The sequence below is a fragment of the Budorcas taxicolor genome, chromosome 3, assembly GCF_023091745.1.
Source record: "Budorcas taxicolor isolate Tak-1 chromosome 3, Takin1.1, whole genome shotgun sequence".
Taxonomy (NCBI): Eukaryota; Metazoa; Chordata; class Mammalia; order Artiodactyla; family Bovidae; genus Budorcas; species Budorcas taxicolor.
In genome coordinates this window covers 84,073,601-84,084,831 of record NC_068912.1, presented here as the reverse complement: position 1 = coordinate 84,084,831, position 11,231 = coordinate 84,073,601, and the positions used below count along the sequence as shown (strand labels likewise).

General features: G+C 41.7%; 1 non-coding gene across 1 annotated transcript; it reads right to left on the bottom strand.

Moving 5' to 3' along the window:
- Positions 1 to 10,218: 10,218 nt before the first annotated feature.
- TRNAQ-CUG (transfer RNA glutamine (anticodon CUG)) lies at positions 10,219 to 10,290 on the bottom strand. Its single transcript has one exon. It is a non-coding gene; the product is annotated as a tRNA-Gln (tRNA).
- Positions 10,291 to 11,231: the final 941 nt, after the last annotated feature.

Sequence of the window (11,231 nt, the reverse complement as noted above, 5' to 3'; positions counted from 1 at the left end):
CTCTGTTGAAGACTGTGGATAAGCCCAAAAGTGGTCCTGATGTCAAGGAGGAGATTCTACCAAGTCTAGAGCCCATTAAGATGCCAGAAGCATGTGAAGGGACAACCACAATTTAAACAAACACAGACTGAAGCCAAGCATGCTGTCCTTATGTTGGAAATTTGCTGCTAACCATCTCCTGATAGTTTCAAAACTTAAAAAAAAAAGAAAAAGGGTCAAAACAAGACCCTGGACCCCAACTTTCAGCTTATAAGCTAGTTGGAGAAAACACAGTGAAGATGGATGAATAGAAGACAATATTTGTCCCTCAAACACCTACTGAGTGCCTAATTTGAGCCAGGCTTTGTGCTAGACAGCAGCAGTACCAAGGATGAATTGGTTCCATTTTGTTCAGTTCAACACTTGTTATTCATTTGGTACATATTTATTGAGTGTATTTGGAGTAGACTACAGCTTTTCAAGCCTTAATGTATATGGAAATCACCTGGGGATCCTGATTCCATGGATCTGGGGTAATGCTTGAGACTATACATCTCCAGGACGCTCCCAGGGAATGCCAGTGCTGTTGGCCCCTGAACCACTCTTTGAATAGTAAAGGACTATACAATGTCTTGGTTCTTTCCTGGTGGCTCAGAAGGTAAAAAATCTGCCTGCCATGCAGGAGACATGGGTTCAATCCCTGGGTCAGGAAGATCTCCTGCAAAAGGGAATGGCGACCCACTCTAGTATTCTTGCCTAGAGAATTCTATGAGCAGAATTCTCTGTAACCCGGCAGGTTACAGTTCATGGGGTCACAAAGATTTGGACACAATTGAGCAACTAACACTTATACTTTTCTTAGAGAGGAAAATAAGATAGCCATGACCCCTGTCCTGATGAAGCAGATATTCTAACAAAGAATATAAATATTAAACAAGGAAGATGTTCAAAGTCTTAAGGAGAGCATTTTGTGAGGGGACCTAATTTCATCTAGGAATGAAAAAAAAAGCTTTCCTGAGGAAGTGATGTTTAAGCTGATAAGAATCTGCAAACAATAAAGGAGGAAGAATATTTCAGATAGAGAGATCAGCATGTTTGAAGGCCTGGAGGTGAGTGAAAGCTCAGATATTCAACAAATACTTACTGAGTTTCACCATTTTCAGGCTCCATACTGGATATAAAACCCTGCGCTGGATGAAAACACAGTGGGAGAGACAGGCATGGAGACAGATGACTTCAAAATTATGCCGAGAAATTTTAACGTGGTAATCACAGGATGCCAGAGAGTACTCAAGAGGATTTCCTAACCCAGCCCAGGAGAGAGGACATTGGACAGAGCCTTTGCTGATGAGTGGAAATAAAGAGAGAGAAAAAGATGTGGCGACATAGGAGATCTGGTCCTTGCCACTGAGGACACATCGTCTAGTGGGGAAGTTGGCAAGCTGTGTTATGTGATCCTGATGTTAATATAATATAATCATCATCTGGGAACATTGCCTGGCGCATAGTAGGCACTCATTAAAGATGTGTTAACTGGAGGAATATCTCAATGCTGTGGGAGGGATAGACTCAGGATGTCCTAGATATAACTGGGTACTAAGTTGTTACCAACTGCAAGTGCCCTAAAAGTTCAGAGCACTAGGGTATGAACAAGAACCGGGCTTGAAGGAAGGCTCGAGTCTGGAAATGTAGGGTAGACCAGTAGACATCCATTCTGAAAAGAAAGGAGTATCAGTTCACTGCTGGGAGTAAAGGATTAAAAAAAAAAAAAAAAAAAAAAGGCACAAAGCAGGGTTTCTTTACCATCTGAGCCGCCAGGGAAGCACCTGAAGCAGGGTTTCTTAGTCCAGGACACTTGGAGCTTCTGGGCATCTATGAAGCCCCAGAGATTATGTGTGAAATCCTAGGTATGTATACATCCTAGGATTCTTTTTCTGGGCAAAGAGACTAGAACTTCATCAGATGGTCAAAGGAGTCCACTCTCCCTCACCAGGTTAGGACCCTCGGGGAGAGAACAAGCAGCCTATTCTAGGTAGCCTGTGAGCCATTTACTGATTACAAACAATTATGGCAGTGGAATCCCAGCACAATCAACCTCAGGTCTGAGTGTGCTAGATGCTTTCAACCCTGTGTTTGAGTGGCATTTTAGCAGTGTCCTTGCTGCTTCTTGTCAATCCAGACCTGTCCCTGTTGTCAGGGCATCCTCAGCAGTTGATGAAGGTGCCTCATTCCAAAGGCTATTTATATGCACCCAAGTCCTTCTCCTTGAGTTTCCAGTGGGGACAATGGCCTCTTGTTAGGTTGTCAACTGTTGACATTTCTCTGATCTTTTCTTACAGTTTCTGTTCAGCAGCAGTTGCCGCAACCACCTAAGCATCGAACAAGCAACTGATTGGAGCAGATTTAATAAACCTCCTGGAGAAGGAGGCTGCATGCTTATGGACTTTCATGGTACTTTCATGGTAGTGCATAATGGACCAGGTGCTCTTCCACCCACCCGCTTATGCTACCATAGTAAGCACAAAATCTACATATCTGGAGGAAAACAGTATTTGCTGAAACAATAATAGATGCAGGAAATTTGTATGTTGTGGGTAAATGTCTCCATGGTTTAACTTTGCACCATTCTATTTTGGTTAAAAATATCTACAAGGTCATCCCTTACCATCTTCCTTTTAAAATGCACTGGTAATTCAGGACTTTCCTGGTGGTCCAGTGGTTAAGATTCTGAGCTTCCAATGCAAGGAGGTGCAGGTTTGATCCCTGGTCAGGGAATGAAGATCCTGCAAACCATAGGGTGTGGCCAAAAAAATAATAAAATACCCTGGTAATTGAAATGGCCCGTTTTTCATCAGGAACTGGGGATTTTGAAGGGAGTTTGAGGGAGAACGGATACATGTATATGTATGACTGAGTTGCTCTGCTGTGCACTTGAAACTATCACAACAGTGTTAATTGGCTGTTCAGTTCAGTTCAGTTGCTCAGTCGTGTCTGACTGTTCGTGACCCCATGAACTGCAGCACATCAGGCCTCCATATCCATCACCAACTGCTGAAGTCTACCCAAACCCATGTCCATCGAGTCAGTGATGCTATCCAGCCATCTCATCCTCTGTTGTCCCCTTATCCTCCTGCCCCCAATCCCTCCCAGCATCAGGGTCTTTGCCAATGAGTCAACTCTTTGCGTCAGGTGGCCAAAGTACTTGAGTTTCAGCTTTAGCATCAGTCCTTCCAATGAACACCCAGGACTGATCTCCTTTAGGATGGACTGGTTGTATCTCCTTGCAGTCCAAGAGACTCTCAAGAGTCTTCTCCAACACCACAGTTCAAAAGCATCAATTCTTCTGTGCTCAGCTTTCTTTATAGTCCAACTCTCACATCCATACATGACCACTGGAAAAACCATAGCCTTGACTAGACAGCCCTTTGTTGGCAAAGTAATGTCTCTGCTTTTCAATATGCTATCTACTCCAATATAAAATTAAAAGGTTAAAAAATGGTTTAAAGAATTGGAGTTTTGCAAAATAGCAGTTAGAAATTCCTCTGTTTGAGGAGACAGGCAATGTTTAAAGTTCTTTGAATAAAATAACCTTAGAGTAGAAACCTTAGTAACCAGTTTGTATTAATAGAAGTACAGCATTCAGAATGAGAGGAGCGATAGTCCCTGTCTCCCTAGGGCTAGACACACCACATAAGAAATCCTTTTTATTCAATATTTAATGCCACATTAGAAGGGGGATAGCAACAGACACATGAAGCTGGTGCTCTGGAAATAAAGGCAAATGGCAGTGGCTAACTTTTGCAGAGTCCTTACTAAGGCCTGGGTACCATGCTTTGTATTGTACATTTAATCTTCACAACACTACTAATATACTACTATTAACAGTAGGGCACTACTACTATTATCTCCGTTTTACAAGTAAACTCGGGTTATGCAGATTGGTAAGTGGCAGAACTGGAATAACACTTGTTCTGTCTGACTCCAGTGGACCCTCAGCATAGGCAGTTGGCGTATTTTCAGTTACTCTTGCTAGAGATGATTGGCAATTATGACAATGAAATCATTGCCACTGTATGTGTGTGCACATTAGCCATTTCACCCGTCAGCACATACACACTGTGAGGGCAGTGCCCATACTAATGACGCACATATTGACCTCAGGTTTAGCACAGAGCTGGGCACATGGTAGGCCTTCCTTACTTCTTTTTTTACTGAATACAATAACTAACTTCAGAATATTTCAAAAAAACCAACTCACCCATCAGATTATTCAAAGTGTAGGGGGAAAAGCACATTCTAGAGGGTATAAGTTGTTACAAGTCATTTTAGAGGACAGTTTGCAATAATGATCACAATCTGTAATGTGTAAACCGCTTTATACACACATACAAAGAAACATGCACATATATACACAAAGATGTCATACACATACGTACACCAAGAAACATACACATATATATACACACAAAGATGTCAATATATATATGTATGTATGAAGTGAAGTGAAGTCGCTCAGTCGTGTCCGACTCTGCGACCCCATGGACTATAGCCCACCAGGTTCCTCCTTCCATGGGATTCTCCAGGCAAGAATACTGGAGTGGATTGCCATTTCCTTCTCCAGGGGATCTTCCCGACCCAGGGATTGAACCCTGGTCTCCCGCCTTGCAGGCAGACGCTTTAACCTCTGAGCCACCAGGGAAGCCCTATATGTATATACTTATATACATTTATTTGCAAAGATATGCACACAAAAAATACATGTGTGTATATACATGCATTTACATATGTGTGTGTATTCATTACAGTTCTGTTTGTATTAGGAAAATAAAATGGAAATAACCTAAATATCCATCAATAGGGAGATGATTTTTTAAAATTATGATACAACCATACAATGCAATACTATGTAGCCATTAAAATATTGAAGCAGATATATTATGTTAACTATGTAAAACTGCTAATTCCTTCCTGTTTAGATCTAAAAATATAAGAATTTCATATAGTTCAACTTAATCCATGTGCAGATATGAACAATTTCTAAGCATATTAGAAACTGAAAAAGGCAAGTTGTAAAGTATGATGTAGTTATGTTTAAACATAAGAAGCAAAAATATAGAAAATAAACGAGAGATACTCACCAAAGAATGAACATGGTTATTTCTCAGCCTTTTACAGTGAGAATTTTTAATAATTTCTTTTTAAAATGTGTTTACTACAAGTAATTCCAAAGGGTTTATATCTTTTGTAAGCATTTCTCTCTGATCTATAATTTCCAAACACCATGAACTCACCATCTTTCTCCTCTGGCACAGATGAGGAGAGTAATGAAGAATTAGACTTAATTATTCAGGCAAAGAAACCCAGATTATGAGAACAAGGCAAAAAGCAGAACTTTGTCTTGGATTATCTCGAGACAATTGCCTGAAATTTTCCTGCTTACATTTCCTGTTTGAACCTGGCTTTTCAGATTAATGTGAGTGATCTGTTTTTTTGTGATTCAGAACCTCACAGAACTTGGCAGGCAAAGAAACACGAAGAAAGGAAGAAAAGGAAAGGGGAAAAGTGGGGGGAGCAAAAGAAGATGGGCAGAATTTGAGAAGGCTTTATAAAGCAATATAACACACCCCTTACCCTCTGGGAACAAAGGAACAAAGCTAATGGGAGACAACAGATGTTCTCCTTCCCAAACCATGAAAGCATAGCACTCTACACCCAGAACTCCTCCTCATTCCAAGGAGTGTCTAATACCTTTTACTGGAATATCTGTACAACAAAGGAGTTTTTTTCTGTTTCTTTAAATGATGGGTGTTAAAGGAAAAATTACTGTTACCAGGTACTTATCAAGTGTGAGTTATTCAAATTGTTGTCTTCTCTTGATTCTTATTTCTCTAAATCAGCTTTATTGGGGTAGAGTTAACACAAGGTAAAAATGTATCCATTTAAATTGTACATATCCATGAGTTTTCACAAGTAATACATTCCCTGATAGCTCAGTTGGTAAAGAATCCACCTGCAATGAAGGAGACTCCGGTTCGAATCCTGAATCGGGAAGATCCGACCCACTCCAGTATTCTTGGGCTTCTCTTGTGGTTCAGCTGGTAAAGAATCCATCTGTGATGAGGGAGACCTGAGTTCAATCCCTTCCCCAGTTGGGAGGATCCCCTGGAGAAGGGAAAGGCTACCTACTCCAGTATTCTGGCCTGGAGAATTCCATGGACTGTATAGTCCATGGGGTCACAAAGAATCGGACACGACTGAGCAACTTTCACTTTCTTTCACATTCATATAGCCACCACCATAATCAATTTTGGATGAGGTTCCATCATCCAAAAACATTGCCTTGTGCCAGTCAATCCCCACTCCTCCTTCTGGCTTCAAACACCGATCTGCTTTCTATCACTATAGATTACATTTGTCTTTTCTTGCATTTCAAATAGATAGAATCATACAGTATGCACATTTTTGTATGTGTCTTCTTTCACTCAACATGATGTTTTTGAGATTTACCCATCTTACTGTGTACACTTTTAATTCATTCCTTTTTATTGCTGGTTTCTATTGGGTTCCATGGTCTGGCTACACTATAACCACAGTTTATCCATTCACTCACTTAAGGACATTTTGGTTACTTCTAGTCTTTGGCTATTATGAAGAAAGTTGAACATTAGGTTGATTCTTACTTTTGCAGTGATTTTTCTTCTCCAATATAGTCATTTGTTTTAAAATTAGCAATAAAATAATCAATATTACATGAAAAACAACAACAAAAAATAACTCCAAATTGATCTGAAACTGATTTGAAATTAAAATCATCCATTTGGTTGGGCCATAGAGATGAGAAATAAAACTAGGTATCTTAGATACCTACTGGTGTTGTTTAGCTTCCAAGTCATGTCTGACTGTTTCGCAACCCCATGGACTACAGCCCGCCAGGCTCTGCTATCCACGGGATTTCCCAGGCAAGAATACTAGAGTGGGTTACCATTTTCTCCTGCAGGGGATCTTCCTGACCCAGGAATCAAACCTAGGTCTCCCGCTTGGCAGGCAGATTCTTTACCACTGAGCCACCAGGGAATTCCCTAAACACCTACTAGGTGCTCATTAATATGCACAGATTATCACTTAAATCTTCACAGAAACACTAAATCATGAGGTAGCTATTATTCTTATTTTACTAATAAGGAAATAGGGGCACCAAGAGGTTAAGGAACTTGTGCACGGTCACAGAGCGACTAGGCAATAAAACCAGGAATTTTCACCCAGACCTGCCTGACTCCCATCTGATGCTCAGCAGCCCTACTTCTCATTGGTGCATCTCTGGCAGGAGGCCTGGTAAAGAGGCTCAAAGGCAGACAGTTTTGATTAAAATTTTGTGTTGATCTAGAGGGGGGAAGCAGGAGAGGGAAGATGGCAGTGATTGGGTAAAGAGAGGAAAGAGGATGAAAGAAGAGGAGGGAAAGCAGCACTCTGTCCATCTTGACAGATTAAGGAGTCTGAAGATCCAGCAGGGAGTTGGCCTCCCTGGAAACTGCCTAAGGCCTGAAACATTTCTGTTCACAGTTGAAGGCAAAACCTTATCCAGCCCTGGCAGCTCCTTCCCTCTACATCAGGGCCCCACCTCTGGAGCCTGACACTGTCAGAAATCCAGGAGGAGGAGCACCTTTTCAGTTGGGTCAACACTGCTGTTTTGCATGGAGTGAACACCACTCACCTTTGCCTCTGAAGTCAAGAAAAAAGCCGGGACTGGAATTAGAGAAACTGAAAACAAGTAAAATGACTCATTTTACACAGTTTGAAGAATGGAAAGTTTAATGATTTAGCTCAAAATTAATTCAATGCCCACAAACAGAAAAAGAAGCCAAAGTAAAAGAGGGAAATGCAGAAAGTCTATGGCTCTCAGTATGTGTCAAACACCGAGCTCACAATTTTTCCTCTATTAATTGAGCTGATCTTCATAATTTTATCATACACAGGATTATAAATAGTACATAATAGTAAAAGAAGTCTGTACTATTTTTATTCCTCTTTCATACATGATGAAATCATGCCTCAAAGAGGTTAAATATCTGCCCAGGGTGATACAGTAAATGGCAGAGACAGTATTCAAGCTCACTAACCACTACTCTGTTTCGTTCCCAGGGGCTATATGCCAGAGACTGCGTATATATACATTTATAAAAAAATGTTTAAAACACGGTACCAACATTTGGAGAGCTCATGAGTAAACATTGGACATTGCTTTCATTTCAGGGACTTCCCTGGTGGTCCACTGGCTGAGACTCTGCTCCCAGTGCAAGAGGCCTGGGTTCGACCCCTGGTCAAGGAACTAGATTCTACATGTGGCAACCAAGTCATCACATGCCACAACTAAGATCCAAAAGGACCAAGTAAACTAGTATATATATATATATATATATACACATACATATCCTTATATTTTAAAAGGAAGAGAAACCAATAATTATGTAAAAATGGAGAAGAGGAGGAAAGGAGAGGGAGAGAAAGAGGAAGACCAAAACTCCCACCTGCTTCTTGAAATCCTCCCAGATCACAGGACACCAGGACTGGGAAACAGAGTGCTTGTCATACAGTTAATTCTCTCAGTTCAGTTCAGTCACTCAGTCGTGTCTGACTCTTTGCGACCCCATGCATGAACTGCAGCACGCCAGGCCTTCCTGTCCATCACCATCTCCCGGAGTTCACTCAGACTCACGTCCATCAAGTGGGTGATGCCATCCAGCCATCTCATCCTCGGTCGTCCCCTTCTCCTCCTGCCCCCAATCCCTCCCAGCATCAGAGTCTTTTCCAATGAGTCAACTCTTCGCATGAGGTGGCCAAAGTACTGGAGTTTCAGCTTTAGCATCAGTCCTTCCAGTGAACACCCAGGACTGATCTCCTTTAGGATGGACTGGTTGGATCTCCTTGCAGTCCAAGGGACTCTCAAGAGTCTTCTCCAACACCACAGTTCAAAAGCATCAATTCTTCGGTGCTCAGCTTTCTTCACAGTCCAACTCTCGCGTCCATACATGACCACTGGAAAAACCATAGCCTTGACTAAACGGACCTTTGTTGGCAAAGTAATGTCTCTGCTTTGCAATATGCTGTCTATGTTGGTCATAACTTTTCTTCCAAGGAGTAAGCGTCTTTTAATTTCATGGCTGCAGTCACCATCTGCAGTGATTTTGGAGCCCAAAAAGATAAATCTGATACTGTTTCTACTGTTTCCCCATCTATTTCCCATGAAGTGATGGGACTAGATATCCTGGAATGTGAAGTCAAGTGGGCCTTAGAAAGCATCACTATGAACAAAGCTAGTGGAGGTGATGGAATTCCAGTTGAGTCATTTCAAATCCTGAAAGATGATGCTGTGAAAGTGCTACACTCAATATGCCAGCAAATTTGGAAAACTCAGCAGTGGCCACAGGACTGGAAAAGGTCAGTTTTCATTCCAATCCCAAAGAAAGGCAATGCCAAAGAATGCTCAAACTACCGCACAATCGCACTCATCTCACACGCTAGTAAAGTCAAAATTCTCCAAGCCAGGCTCCAGCAATATGTGAACCGTGAACTTCCAGATGTTCAAGCTGGTTTTACAAAAGGCAGAGGAACCAGAGATCAAATTGCCGACATCTGCTGGATCATGGAAAAGGCAAGAGAGTTCCAGAAAAAACATCTATTTCTGCTTTATTGACTATGCCAAAGCCTTTGAATGGATCGCAATAAACTGTGGAAAATTCTGAAAGAGATGGGAATACCAGACCACCTGACCTGCCTCTTGAGAAACCGATATGCAGGTCAGGAAGCAACAGTTAGAACTGGACATGGAACAACAGACTGGATCCAAATAGGAAAAGGAGTCTGTCAAGGCTGTATATTGTCACCCTGCTTATTTAACTTATATTTAACTTATAATTCTCTCAGCAAATGTCCAAATTGTCCATAGCCCGTCTCCATGGCCTCATGCTTTGAATACCTCCAAAGAGGAAGTATGGAGACAAAGTGAAGTGAAGTGAAGTCTCTCAGTCGTGTCCGACTCTTGCCACCCCATGGACTGTAGCCTACGAGGCTTCTCTGTCCATGGCATTTTCCAGGCAAGAGTACTGGAGTGGGTTGCCATTTCCTTTTCCAGGGGATCTTCCCCACCAAGGGATCGAACCCGGGTCTCCTGCATTGCAGGCAGATGCTTTACCGTCTGAGCTGCCAGGGAAGCCTCTAAAGTGTTCTTCTAACTAGGAAGAAAGGTCCCACTGAGATTTGAACTCGGATCACTGGATTCAGAGTCCAGAGTGCTCACAATTACACTATGGAACCCCCTACTTCCCTGGTGGCTCAGACGGTAAAGAATCTGCCTACAGTGTGGGAGACCTGGGTTCAGTCCCTGGGTCGGGAAGACCTCCTGCAGAAGGGAATGGCAACCCACTCCAATACTCTTGCCTGGAAAACCCCATGGACAGAGGAGCCTGGTAGGCTACAGTCGATGGGGTTGCAACAGACGCAACTGAGCAACTTCACTTTTGGCTGATGTGTGAAACACTGACCCTTGCTTCTCCCTCTGTCTCCCTCCCTGTCTCCCTAGTGATGAAAAACCCCAGCTCAGCTCATTTTCTCCCTTTCTGATTTCTTTTATCTTTTACTCTCTTTGACAGCCATTTTGGACACCTAATCATATGCTGTGTTTTATTGTTTCTCAATTACTTTGTATGCATGAGTCATACATGCTGAAGACAGCCAGCCATATTTTATACTTCTGGGGTCCCCCAGAGGAGTTAGGTCAATTCAGGGCATATAGCAAGCACACAGTAAACCAGTGAGACCTGCCAAATTAAATTAACAATCCATCATCATTAGAGTAGCTTAAAACTGGCCATACAGAATGAACTGTCATTTAATTGGTGTTTCCCGTAAAAGAGCCCCCTTTCTACAATATCAATTTTCATGTTAAAAAAAAATACTGACAACAAAGACCTGTTAAAAGGAAACTTTTCCATGCACCTCATGTTTGTATTTGAAATACAACTTCCTAACCAAGAAAAAAAAAAAAAAAAAGGAAAGAAATTAAAAGCAAAGCATCCTAAATTGTACAGTTGAGGTATTGTTCCCTGTCTCTACAACTCAGACATCCTGAGCCTCAGATTCACCCCTTACCTTTCTCATATACTTATCCATTTCTGCATCTAAGAGTTAAGATTTTTAAAGGTTGATTTTTAAAAGAAATATATCCCGAATCTCCATATGAACTGTAAGGTTCTCAT